Source organism: Gracilinanus agilis, chromosome 2, assembly GCF_016433145.1.
Source record: "Gracilinanus agilis isolate LMUSP501 chromosome 2, AgileGrace, whole genome shotgun sequence".
Taxonomy (NCBI): Eukaryota; Metazoa; Chordata; class Mammalia; order Didelphimorphia; family Didelphidae; genus Gracilinanus; species Gracilinanus agilis.
The window spans coordinates 314716962-314730761 of NC_058131.1; the positions used below are offsets into that span (position 1 = coordinate 314716962).

General features: G+C 41.8%; 2 protein-coding genes across 6 annotated transcripts in view; one reads left to right on the forward strand and one right to left on the reverse strand.

The window, feature by feature from the left end:
* The window catches only part of RALGPS1 (Ral GEF with PH domain and SH3 binding motif 1), a 549948-nt gene that overhangs the window by 242944 nt on the left and 293204 nt on the right, over nt 1-13800 (reverse strand). The window lies entirely within an intron of this gene.
* The window catches only part of ANGPTL2 (angiopoietin like 2), a 59182-nt gene continuing 56348 nt past the window's right edge, over nt 10967-13800 (forward strand). Inside the window, exon 1 of the mRNA XM_044664223.1 lies at nt 10967-11280. The gene's annotated coding sequence lies outside the window, so the exon portion shown is untranslated. The remainder of the gene's footprint in view (nt 11281-13800) is intronic.

The window sequence follows — 13800 nt, forward strand, 5'->3', positions numbered from 1 at the left end:
CCCATATATGCAACTCTTATTTCTATGCAGATAAACCTCTTGATCATTCAAAGACTGGCGTAGCAAACACATCCACTGATTATCTTAGCATTCTGGAATCTAGTTGGACTAGGTCAAGTGACCAGAATTTTCCAAAGATAGTCAAGAATCATTTATTAAAAAGCTTACTATGTTCCAGGCTCTGTACTAAGTGTTGAGAATACAAATTCAAGTAGAAAGGAAGACTGTCTCTTTCTTCAAGGAGTTTAAATTCAAAATGAGGGAGATAACTCAAGAAAAGGAAAGGAAAAAGCAAGGAACTTGAAGGTACAGGGCCTGGAACATGGTAGAGAAAGTCTGGAGCGTAGTCTGGAGAAGAATGAGATTTGGCTGGCCAGGACACACTTCTTAAATAAAGGTTCTCAAAGGAGCCATCCAACTAGAGGGAGAGGCCATAGGGGTAGAATTCCAGGGCTAGAGAGAGCTTCAGGGTGAAGAGGTTCCTAAGGCATGATAGAGGAAGCCTGGCATGGAGCCAAGAGCTCTTTTATCATTCTCTTGGTTATCAATTCTCTTGGTTGCCTGTTAAGTATCTCTGCCATTGTATTGGCTGTCCCTGATACCTGGAATGCTCTCCTTACTCACCTCTGACTCTTAGAAGCTCTCATTTCCTTCAACACTCTAGTCAAACAACACTTTTAACACAAAGTCTTTCCTGATCCCACAACTTACCAGTGCCCATGCACCAAAATTTGATTTCCCACTGATTTTGTGTTCATTTCCACGTATATGTGGTGTCTCTTCAGATAGAAATGCATCTAGATATAGGTATGTATGCATATATATATAAAAACTATATAAATATAGATATATAAAACATGTGTACATTTTGCCTCCTCCCACTATTGACTGCATTATTTTATTTTTTAGCTTTGTATCCCAATAACCAGTACAATGTCTGACACATAATAGGTTTGACTCAATGCACAGGGCAGTGGGGTGGTGCAGTGGACAAAGCACTAGGTCTGGGGGCAGGAAGACCTGAGTTTAAATCCAGTCTTAGACACTTACTAGCAGTATAACCGGGAACAAGTCATTTAACACTGTTTGCCTCTGTTTCCTCATCTGTAAATTGGGACTAATAATTTAATCTATCTCTCAGGGTTGTTGTGAAGATCAACTGAGATAACTGTAAAGCACTTAGCACAGTGCCTGGCACCTAGTATACACAACACAAACGCTAGCCTTTATAATTATTTGCTGTTCAGTCATTTTTCAGTCACGTACGACCGACCCTCCATGACCTCATTTGAATTTTCTTGGCAAAGACACTCAGGAATGGTTTGCCATTTCCTTTTATACCACATTTTTTAGATAAGGAACAGGGTTAAGTGGCTTTTCTGGGGTCGCATAGCTAATAAGTATCTGAGGTCAGATTTGAACTACGGTCTTCCCGACTCCAGACCTGGCCCTCTATGCACTGTGCCCCTTAGCTACCCTATTATTATTGTTAATTTTAAGTACCTAATAAATATTGATTGATTGATATTTAAGTTCCCTGTACAGCTGCACAATTCTCTTTGCCATGAAATAATAACACTGGTCTAAACAAGCTGTGAACTCCTTGGAGCTCACATAGATTGATTTTCTGTCACCCCCAAACCCCTGGTAGTGGAAAGAGCAGGTGACTTGGATACAGAAGTGTGTAACTGAGCAAATCATGCCATCTCTGTGAATCGTGGCTTCCCCATTTGTAAAACAGTGATACTTATATATACTTATACATAATCTACCTCCCTGGGTCATTGAGGAAAGGGCTATAAAAATATAAGTGATTACTGAATCTTAGAACTCTAGTCTCAGCATGGCATTGAAAAGTGAACACAAAGAGGTTCTTTGTAATGGCATTAAAGCAGGAGATTCACTCCTGCCAGAGAGTTATAGCTGAGGCCAGAATTGGTTCCTTTTCTCCTTCCTAAGTCATTTTATGCTATAATCATGTTTCCTCTATTTCTTTCTGTCTGATAAGTGTTTCAGTGACAAGCTTTTATCTTGGAAAGTCAAACAAATTTAATTTAACTCAATAAACACTTACTAGATATCTATTGAGTGCAAAAGCACTGTACTTTTCATTGGTCCTCTGTTGCCTCTGGGATAAAATACAGACACTTCTGTTTGGCATATAAGGATCTTCAAAATCTAGCTCCTCCTCTGATCTCTAAAATACTCTCCACTCAGTTTCTCCCTAAAACAATGTCACTTTGCTTCATCGCTTTTTCCTATTCTGGATCTTTGGAATTCAATGTATCTCCCTACAATCACATTTCATTCTAATTCCTTTTCTAGAGATGACAGATCTCTGAATATTTTGAAGACAGCAATTGCGCCCCCTCTAATTTTCCTTTCTTAAGCTAAACACTCCCATTTCCTTCAAACAATCCTCATATGATCTTCTTTCTAGCACCCTCATGCTTCTGGGCTCCCTATTTGGCTAGAAATGTTCTAATTGGTTAATGCACAACTCTGAATGTTATATTTACTATTAGATGCATAGTATTCAGGTAATATGGCTGAAAAAACTCCCAAATTGCCCATTGGGTAGAATGATTCATTATTTTAAATTTGCATTTAAAGTCTTGGTTTTCTAGTAGTCTTCCGCCTCATTTCTGCTGCTCTTATTGTAGAAATATTTTCTCCCCAATCAGGCATGATTCCAAATAACCTAATTCAACTAGATGAAGGAGAGGGTATCTAAAGGACCAGCTATGGGTTTTCTACCTACCGATATAGAGACATAGCTAGCAGTAGATAAAAGGATCCAGTTGGCAATCAGGAGACCAGGATTCTCATTTCAGCTCTGTCACTGTCTTTCTCTGTGACCATAGGCAAATCTTTAATTCACTCAGTCAACATTTTAAAATCACTAACTGTGTGTAAAGCACTGTTTTAGGCATAAGGTGAAATTTTAAGTAACACAAAATCCTAGCTCCCAGAAAGCTTACAATCTAATGGAGCGCTAAGATGGATTAATAGCTGATAATGATAATAAATGACATTAATAAAAACATTTATATAGTGTTTTAAGGTTAGCAAAGTACTTTGTGTATATTATCCCATTTATTCTCTACAAGATTCTGTAAAATGCATGCTATTGTTACCTATAACAATCTGAATTAAGTATAACAAGTATCTGAATTAAGATCTGAACTCAAGTTTTGTTGATTCCAATTCCATAGCTCTAGTCACTGTTACCTTGCTGCCTTATAATGTGCAATATCGTATAATGTATATATTAGAGAGATTCAAATTAAGCACTATGTGAGACTTAGGGGTAAGGCAAATGCCACTGCTAACTAGGGGATGAAGAATGGTTTTCTGGAGGAAGTGTAGACAGAGAGAAAACAATCCAGTTTGGCTGAAACACAGAGTGCAGAAGGGAACAATATCAGATATGACTAGAAAGGTAGGCCAGTGCCAGATTATAGAGTGCTCCAAAGGCCAAACAACAGAGGCTGCATTTTATTTAACAGGTATAAGGGAGCAATGGAAGACTGTTGAGCATCAGAATGACTTAAGCATATCTGTGTATAAGAAAACATATTCGGGCAGTGGAACAAGGGATAGATTGAAGTGGGAGAGAATAAAAGTAGAAAAGACCTTTTGGGATGCAGTTACAATAGTCTACGTGAGTGGACCACCTAAGATTATAAACATTTGAGATAATGTTGATATCATAGATAAAAGAGAGAGAGAGAGAGAGAGAGAGAGAGAGAGAGAGAGAGAGAGAGAGAGAGAGAGAGAGAGACTTTTGTTCATTATGAGGGAAAACATCTTCATAATTAACCCTGTCCATAAATGGAATGAGCTGCCTCTGATGGTAGTGGGTTCTCTCTCACTGGAAATTTTGATTCAGAGGCTGGATAACTACTTGTTATGAAGCTTTGGAGAAGATTTTTAATCAGGTAAATAGGTGTGCAGCTGGCTGCCAAAGGAAGGAAGTGTGTTAAGTTCCATTGTTTCTACATTGCTGAAGGACTGCAAGTGCTTAAAGTGCCCTTTAAAAATCAGCACCCTGGGGAAAAGTTCTAGTTGTCCCACCCTTGTTATGGCTTTGATCCCAGCCCTACCACTGATTATCTGTGTGAACTTGAATAAGTCACTTCCCTTCTCAGGGACTTCAATTTCCCCTTCTAAATGATGAGGGGTTGGACAAGATGAGCAATGCTAATATTCTACTTCTCTAAGGTTCCTTCCAGCTTTAACATTTTGTGATTCTCTGGGTTTAAGTTCAGTGCCAATTGGGAGAGACTTGGCAGCTCAGATTCTTCTGTGCTAAGAAGAAAACTCCCATGCTCTGGTGGCAAGCTCACTAAATCACTACCTGTCATTATCGGGATGAAAAAAGGCTTGAGCTACTTTTCCTGGTGTCTTGGTCTGAATGGGCCAAGGGCCACCTTAATCACCTCATCACCTTCCAGTGGGGGAAGAGGGAGGACTGAACAAATTACATGCTCAGTGGCAGCCCTATTGTTCACAGCCTTTGAGGGGATTTTGCCAAACTGAAGTAAGCATGGTTGTTCCCGCATGACCAAAACTGGCCTGGAAAGCATTTCTGTGTTCTCCACAAGAGCTCCATCGCTTGTCTGAGGTGAAGCAAAGTTAAATATGGCTTCTAGGAAAAATGCAACAAGGGAAAAATAGAATGTGGAAAGGGAGAACTGTCAAGGCTGGCTGATTGGGGAGAAAGGTGAGTGAGATCCTAACATTATAAAGTTGCTTGGAAATTTAAATAAAACCATTGATAATAATAAAAATAATCATAACAAGAAGAACTAATTCTATACCCATGGCTAGAAATGTTTTACTTTAAAATTACTTTCTCATTTTTTCTTTCCAGATGTGATTTATATTTTAACTAAGAGTGGAGTGGGGCAAGGGGCTCCTGTCTGTTTGTCTTGTTAACTTCATCCCAAACTTTTGTCTGGGTTAGCTTTGGTTTCCGAGCTTGGCAGCCCATGACTCTCCAGATCACTTTCCAACTTCGCCCTAGCAGTCTCCTCATGCTGGCAATGACTCCTCTGAGTGGTGGCATCATCATTTAAGGAAGTTCCCGTGATGGCCTTGCTCATTCCAAATCTTGCTTAGCCTGGGCCTTCCAGGACTCTTTGGCTTGCCTTCTCCCATCCCAGGTGCCTCCTCTCTCCCACTTTTCACTTCTGTTTTAGGTGCTATCTTTCCCCATTTGAATGCATTCTCCTTTAGGCTACAGATTGTCTATCCTGTAGCTTGTATTTGTATTCCAAGCCCTTAGCACAGAGCCTACCACATAGTAAGCACTTAATAAATGCTTTATCTATGTACCTATCTATCTGGCCCTCTATCTCTCTATCCCTCCTTCCCTCTATTTATCATCTATCTATCTTTCCATTTAGCTGGTGGCACAGTGAAAAGAGTTCTAGTCTTGGGATCAAGAAAAGTGAATTCAAATCTAGTCTCAGACTTTATTAGCTGTATGATCCTGGGTAATTCAATTAAACTCTGTTTGCCTAAGTTTCCTTATCTGTAAAATAAGGATAATAATAGCACAAACCAAGGATCAAATATTTATAAAGCTCAGCATAGTGCCTGGCACATAGTAGGTACTTTTTTCCTTTCCTCTTCTCTCTTTCCCTTTCCTCTTCTTTCCTTCTTCTTATTCTCCCTCCCTCCTTCCTTCCTTCCTCTCTCAACCTCCTTCTTCTCTTTCCTACCTGGATAGGAAAGAGGATGAAACTAAGGTCATATTGCAGTGTTATAGAAAGAGAACTGGATTGGAAGTCATTGGCCATTGGTTTGCATGTTAGCTCTTCTACCTACTTTCTATGTTGGTCATGTCTTTCCTCTTTCCTGGATCTCAACATTAGAGATTTAAAGCTGGAAGGACCTTAGAGGACACTGAGACTAGAGTCCATTTTAAAGAGGAAAAAAGTGAAGGTCAGTGAGATGAAATGATTTCACCAAGGTTAGTCACATAGCTAAAAAGATGAGTTGGTGCCAGGATGTGGAGAGAGAGCCACATTGTCAGAAAGTAGTGGAATTAGGATTTGACCTGCAGGTCCTCTGTCTTCAAATCCAGCCATTTTCCTACCGTTCTATACTGCCTTACTTTCCTTATCTGTACAATGAGAGAACTGGAAAAAGAATCTCCAAGGTTCTATGATTCCTCAATGTGATGTTAAGCACAGTGCTTTGAACAGGATAGGTACTTAATAAATGTTTACTTAATTTAATTAAATGTCCATTCCATCTCTAATATAGGTATAGAGATAGTAAGTACATACATAGCACTTTTCAATTTACCATAAAGTCCTTGAGTTCTGGGTAGAAGAATAATTCCACTATAACCAAAGCAGCAGGCCAAAACAGGGCCCCATCTAGTAAGAGATTTTCATTTTGATCATTAAAACAATAAGCCTCCAAACAAGATAAAAGGGTGCTTTATGCACTTCTTTAGTAATAGTCCTATTGGGCTAGAAGTGAAAAGATTATTCTCCCCATTTTGCAGATAAAGAAACAAACTCAGAGAAGCCAGTTTATTTGTCCATAGTCATACAGCTAATAAGTGGCAGAGCTTAGATTAGAATTCCTGGTGTGGATTTTTAAAAAAATACCTAATCTGGGACAGCTGGGTGGCACAGTGGATTGAGAGCCAGGCCTAGAGATGGGAGGTCCTAGGTTCAAATCTGGCCTCAGACACTTCCCAGCTATGTGACCCTGGGCAAGTGACTTAACTCCCATTGCCTAACCGTTATCACTCTTCTGCCTTGGAACCAACACACAGTATTGATTCCAAGACTGAAAGTAAGGGTTTAAAAAAAATACCTAATCTATGCATGAGATGTCAAGGAATAAGTAGACTAATATTCTCCCAAAGGAACTCCCCCAAATAGTCATCCACATACATGTCTGACCATGTGACACCTCTGCTCAAAAACAGTCAATGCTCCCCTATTGCACCTGAGATGAAATGCAAATTCCTTAACCTGTCCTTTAAGACTCCCACAACTTGACTCCAGCCTACCTTCCAAGATTTATTTCAGATTAATCCCTTTCACACACTTTATATTCTAGCCAAGATCAGCTACTTGTCGCTGAATTTGATATTTCCTCTCCCACCTTTATGTATTCATGAAGGCTCTCTGCCCCAGTGCCTGGAGTGAACTCCTTTTCTCAGTCTTTTAGGGTCTCTCTTTCTTCAAGGTTCAGTTAAAACACAATCTTCTCTGTGAAGCCTCCACTCATCCTCCCTGCAGAAAATTCACTCTCTTTTTCTCTCTCTCTCTTCTTCCTTTTCTATCTCTCTCTTTCCCTCTCCCTCTCTCTCTCTGTCTCTCTCTGTCTCTTCCTCCCTCCCCCCACCTCTTTCTCCCCTTCTCCCTCACTCTGTTTCTCTGTCTCTCCCTCTCTGCTCATTTCCTAGGCATTTTGTGGGGTTTCTCCTTTACCCCATCATTCTTCACTGGTTTCTCTATATAATTTATCCTTAACCCTTTGCATAGAATGTGAGTTCCTTGAGGGTGGGGGCTGTTTTTTATGTTTTGTTAATCCCTGCATGCCAGGTGGCTAGCACAGTTTCTTGTACATAGTTGATGCTTAATAAATATTTACCATTGAGTGTCGTTCACTTGCATTTCACCTAGAGAGGTGGAGAAATATGGTTGTTCTTCAACTAAATTGTCACACATTCGTATGAAAACTCTGGAGACAGGAACTGTTTTAGTGTTTCTGCCTTTCTTTAGAACCCCAAAGTTTAGTATAGTGCCTGGGAGATAAGAAGTCTTTGGTCAATGCTTGTTAATTGATTAATGGTTGTCTCTTGGTAGTCTCTGACTGGGGATTGGGGATAACTCCCTGAGGTTTTATTCTCTTATCATTTCTAATGCCACATCCCCTCTACCACTCTCCTCACATTCATCCACAGGGTCTTGAGATGATACAAACAGCATCTGTGTAAAATTCAATCATCACCTCCACAGTCCCTGCTGTTTTTCTGGGTCTTCTATTAAAATCCCTCTTTGACTATTCTGTGGGGATGACACCCCCCCACCTCCAACCTCAGCTCTTAATGTCTGTGTCACAGAAATGTATGATCAAGCTCAGGTTGTTTCCAAATTAGAAAAGTTTAGAAGAGGGCTTAAAGTCAGACCATATGTCTGTTGACTGAGGACCCACTAAGGTTTGGGAGGCTTATCCCCAGAAGGTAGGTTACCAGGGTATTATTAATTTTTTTTTGCTATGTTAACTCATGACATAAGTATTTATTTTTTCTTCCTTCAATTTCTTCCTCCCCATTAGAAAAAAGAAGGAAAGAAAAACAAAATTCTGGTGAACAAATATGTTATAGTCAAGCAAAACACAAAATCCCGACATTGGCCATGCTAAAAAATGTGAAACTCATAGGATTTAGAGCTAGAAGGAACTTCAGAGGTCATCTAGTCTAATCTCCTGACTTTGCAGATGAGGAAATGGAAGCCCAGAGAGGTTACGTGATTTGTGTAAGGCGACACAGGTAGCAAATGGCAGATCCAGGATTTGAACACAGATTATCTTACTCCAAATCCATTGCTCATAAATTATTACTGTACCATGATGCCTTAACTGCTACTTTTCTCAGAACCTGTAAGCAATACTGACCACCTCACACAGTTCCTACAACATGATTCCTATTCCCTGCATACAACTACAGGTTCTCTTGCTTGGTTCTAGCTTTTTCATCCTGGGTTACACCAAGGTAGGATGCATGGCCTGTCCCTAATTTCTTTTCTGGATACTAGGGCTACATGTTCCCCAGTTTTACTGTTCATTATAATATTGTAGTTATTTGTACCCATAATTTGTCTCCTCCAAATAATTTTGGGTCCTTAAGCTCTGGCAGGTCCAGTCAAGCTGGAGAGACTTGGAGTATGGTCCAGGGATGGCTCATATATTTGTCTCTCAAAGAACAGTGTAGGTAAGTATGGGCAGAAGGCTGACCACCAGGATATGAGCTCTTTTTTTTTTTAATTTAAATTTAAATTCTTTTTCCCTTGTCAGGAAAAAGTTTTGTTTTGTTTTAAAATTTAAAATTTATTTAACAAATATTTTTCCATGATTCATTTTCTTTCCCTCCTCTGTTCCTTCCCACCTCCCACAGGTGACAAGCAATTCCACTGGGTTGTACAAATGTTATCATTTGATACCTATTTCCACATTATTCATTTTTACCACAAAGCAATCTTTTAAAGTCTAAACCCCAAATCATATACCCATATAAACAAGTGATGTCATAAGTTTTCTTTGGTGTTTCTACTCCCATAGTTCTTTCTCTCAGTGTGGATAGCGTTCTTCCTCATAAGTCCCTCAGGAATGTTCTGGGTTATTGTATCATTACTAGTAGTAAAGTCCATTACATTGAATAGTTCCACAATGTTTCACTTTCAGTGTACAGTGTTCTTTTGGTTCTGTTCCTTTCACTCAACATCAGTTCTTGAAGGTCTTTCCAGAAGGGGATGAACTCTTGACAGTAGCAACTCATAGAATCAGTGAGGGTAGGGATTGCTAACCTGGGATCTGGTAACTTTTCATTTAAAAAATGTTAATATCTTGGCTGTGTTTCAACAGAATTGAGTTCCTTTATAATTCTATATATTGTATGTAACTGAGAAGGGGCTAACAGGCTTCACTATACTGCCAGAGGGATCTATTATACAAAAAACGTTAAGAATTTTGATCTCCAGAGACATGAAGGTGAGGGTCTGCTCTGCTGGCTTTGCTTGTAGCTTAACTCCCTCTGCCAATTAAGTTATAAATACACTGAAGTCTCTAGACAATGGTGTCCTGAGGCAAACACACCCCTACCACCACTCTTGAGTCATGGTTGCATGATAACAACACCTTTTCTACAACTCTAGGAGGCTCTTAGAGCAAGTATTACCACGCCCATTTTTCCAGAGAGGAAACTGAGGTTTGGAGAGGTGAAATGATTTGCCCAGGGTCTCACGCACAGCTTGTTGTGGAGTGGAAACCTGATCTCCTTATCCCTCTTGTCTCAATTTTACTCTTTCCACTCCTCTGAGCTCTATGACAAAGGGCAGATGCTTGAGCTGATGTTATTACTAAGGATCAGCTCAGACTTGGTCTCAGATTTTCAGCTTTCTCAGGAATGGGAGCGCACCCTGGCCCGGAGCACCACTAACACACAGAACTGTTGCAAAAACAGCTGGAGCAAAATGTAGCAAAATCCAAACACATTACATAAGCCAGAGGGTAACCCTTTCCCTGCTACCCCCAAACCTCTGCCCTCCAGTGAACGGAGCTTATTACAAGCTAGCTGGTGGGCGCTTTGTAAGCCATTTGTCCCTTTTGCTATCCAGGAGAGTGTTGCTAAAGGCGCTGCCAACGCTGGGGGTTGGGCTGGAGAGGGAGGGGGGCGGCGGGAGGCCGGGTGCAGTGTGATGCTATCTGCCAAGAAGCTGGGGGAAGGCAGGAAAGGGAGAGGGGGGAGCAGCTGGGAGCTTTAGGGGAAGGGAGGGGAGGAGGGGAGGGAGCTAGGGGCTAGCAGGAGCTGGGAGTGGGGGAAGCAGGGACGCTGGGATAGTGTTTTCAGTCCCAGCCCAGCCAGGAGGCGGTCTCCTGCAGGCCAGAGAGGTTGGGAAAGCTTGTAGGGAGCTGTGACATCACCCAGTTAAACTTCTGCCCAAGCCGGCAGTCTCCAGGTCTGTGGTGAAGGGGACGCCCTCAGTCCGGCTCTCTGGATCCTCTTTCTTGTATGGGTGGGTGGAGAAATGTGACTTGAACCAACCAGGAGCAGTCTGCTTGCCGCATGCTTTACCAAACGTTCCCCCCCCCCCCTCAGGCATGTAAATCCTCCACAAAGGAGCTGAAGTTCAAATGAGGCTGCTTTAGCCTTACCCCAAGGATGGATTCAAAGCCTTAGACCAGAAGTCCTGAGTCCCACCCCAGGGCAGCCCCACTACCCTCAAGGTCCAGGGCATGGGGCTAAAAGCTTCCAGTCCAGTGCAACGCAGGACCCTTCTGGGATAAAGGACGGCCACCTGAACAAGGAGACTCCAAGCTTTGATTTTTAAAAATTCTTTCTCGGACCCTCCTGGCCCTGCTTCTAGCTCCAGGGTCCCAGAGTGCTTGCAAAGGGCTCCCATCTGATCCAGCATTCCAGGGAGATTCCCGGGACCATGGGGGAAGCCCTCCCATAAAGAGATCCTTGGAGAAAAAGCATGTGAAAAGTTTCAAGTGGTGTAAGGCAGCCAAGCAGGAGGAAAGTAGGTAAGTGGCACCAAGGGTGGTCAGAGGGATTTGGGGCTTCTAGGATGCTGAGGGAGGCAGGATTTGGGGGGGGAACCTTCGGTAGGATTTTGCTCTACTCTGTAGGACCACAGCTAAGCAAGACTGACTTCAGTTAGCATTCTGGGGAGGGAGGGAGGGAAACATGAAACTCTTCCCAGGTACAAGGGGACACTCTGTTGTGCAACCTCAGGAGCAAGACTTCGAATCAGAAGACATGGGTTCAACCTTGAATTCCCTCCCCCATTCCCAAAGCCCTGATCTGGTCACATCTCTCTGAACCTCAGTCTCTCCATCTGTAAAGAGAGGGGGTTGGACCCAGTGAAGTCTAAGGTACCTTCCAGGTCTAACATTTCAAAGTTCTGGGAAAGCACTTTAGCAGACTTTTAGCAGAAAGGGGAGTAACCCCCTAAAAGGGCAAACTGTCCTGAAAGAAGTGAAGAAGCTGATGAATCCCTTCTTTGGTGTGAGGGTGCAGGTGTACAAAGGACTTGCTAAGGGGGCAATGGGGAAAATAATCAGACTTTGGACCCCAGAGGTCTTAAAGAAAAAGCATCATGCCTAGAATCTGGTTTTGCACACAGCAAGTGCTTAACAATTGCTCTTAGCACTTAAAATGTGAATGGACACCTGTTGATGATTTTGAGTGTTTCTCCATAAAGCCTCCATTCTGTTTTGACTGCTTAAGAATATTCTGGTGCAAACTTCAACTGCAGGTACACAGCTGGCTTCTGTGGAGGAGTTGGGATGCCAATGTACATGTGTTCAAGGGGGCGGGGGGTTGGGAGGAGGGCAAGGATAAGGTGGGGGTGAGGCACAAGACAAGACAAAGGCTGGAAGAAGGGCTCCGCTTATCCTCACTATCAAACTTACTATTTTGAAAGTGAATCCCCAGGCAAGCTCTGAATTCTTGCAAACAGAACCCACTTGGGAAAGCTGAGCAAACTCTTTCCACATTCTCTTCCAAGGTAATTGGCTTCAAAGGGGCCACTAGTAAGGGCTTCCCTAAAATGAAGGACTTGGAGAAAACATGGTGTTTTTGCCCCCCGACTCACTGGTCAAACTCTACTGACTAAATAGCTCAGGAAAGTCTAGCCCAAAGATGCTATTGGGGAAATATCCTTGTGTCCTCATCCAAAAGCTACTGTATATGAGCAGTAAACAGGGGAGGTCCTATCCTCTGCTTAACATGCCTGAAAATGAGACAACAGATCACACTGGAGCCAGAAAAGCTTTTGAAATCTCCCAGTGCCAGATACTGTTTCAAAACAGAACATCTCCAAAGAGCCCTTCACTTCTTCCCCCGCTGTAAGAAGTGAGGGTCAGATGTTCTCTAGAAATCCTTCATGTTCTGAATCTTATGATCAATGATTGCTAAGGCATCTTCACCTATGTTTGTGGTCTGGTGAAAAGTGGTGGTGGGGTGGCTTTGTGGTCTTGGAGAAGTCATTTCCCTTTTCTGCACCTCAGTTTTGTCATCTAGTAAAATGGGGGAGTTGAACTAAATGATGTCTCTAATATCCATTTCGGGGCTTAGATGATATACATCTATGATCCTATAAAGTTGCTTTCCAGATCTAATGTTTTGTTTATTCTGCTGCTCCCTGTGCTTCTTCCTATCTTCTTTCTGCCATCTATCATGCATTAACCTGTTCCTTTTGCAAGGAGATGAGATTTGAATATTTCTCAAATGAAAAGAGAATTCCCCGCCCCCCCCCATTCAACTATTCAGTTGGGAGGTGGGGAAAGGACACATTTTTGTAAAGACTGAATATATTCAGTCACTTTGTTTTGGGAAGCAGCACAATCAGTAGTCATCTTCACAGAATTCCACCAACACACTGATACATAACAGGAAGTACAAGGTACACACTTCTAAGTTCTTTTCCATCCCAAACTCATCTTCTCAATGTGTGCAGCACTTCCACCCCGTGATTAGCTAACACAGCAGATAATGTTAACCATGTGGCATCCACTTTGCTGGGCAAAATCTTCTCTAGAAGATCCACCCTAGAGGAGAACTTCATGCCTGCTGTTCACTTTAACAATTGCTAAACATTTAATATACTGATGGCACATAATGTCCAGCTACTCAGTACACTGTGTATCTGAAGATGTTGGAGGGGGCTTCAGAACACATTAGAGCTAAAAAGATAGAATGTTAGAACAGACAATGTTGGCTTGACTTTAGAATGTTGGACATGCAATGTACTCTAGAGCTCCAGATCAAGTCACCTCTCTTGCAGGTGAGGAAACTGAGTCTCTAAGAGGAGAAGTGACTTGCTTAGGGTCACACAGGGTATAAATTTGATCCTGGGTTGCCTAATTTACTTTAGATCAAGTTTCAATTAAAAAAAAAAAGGAAAAACATCTCCTAGGGGATTATCTGTTGAACCTATTCTGAAAGATCTATGAAGAGAAAAAATCGCTAGCATATTATACCAATAGACTTTTCTAGACACAGTGATCTGGCTTGTCTTTCTTCTCACAATGAATGGTTTT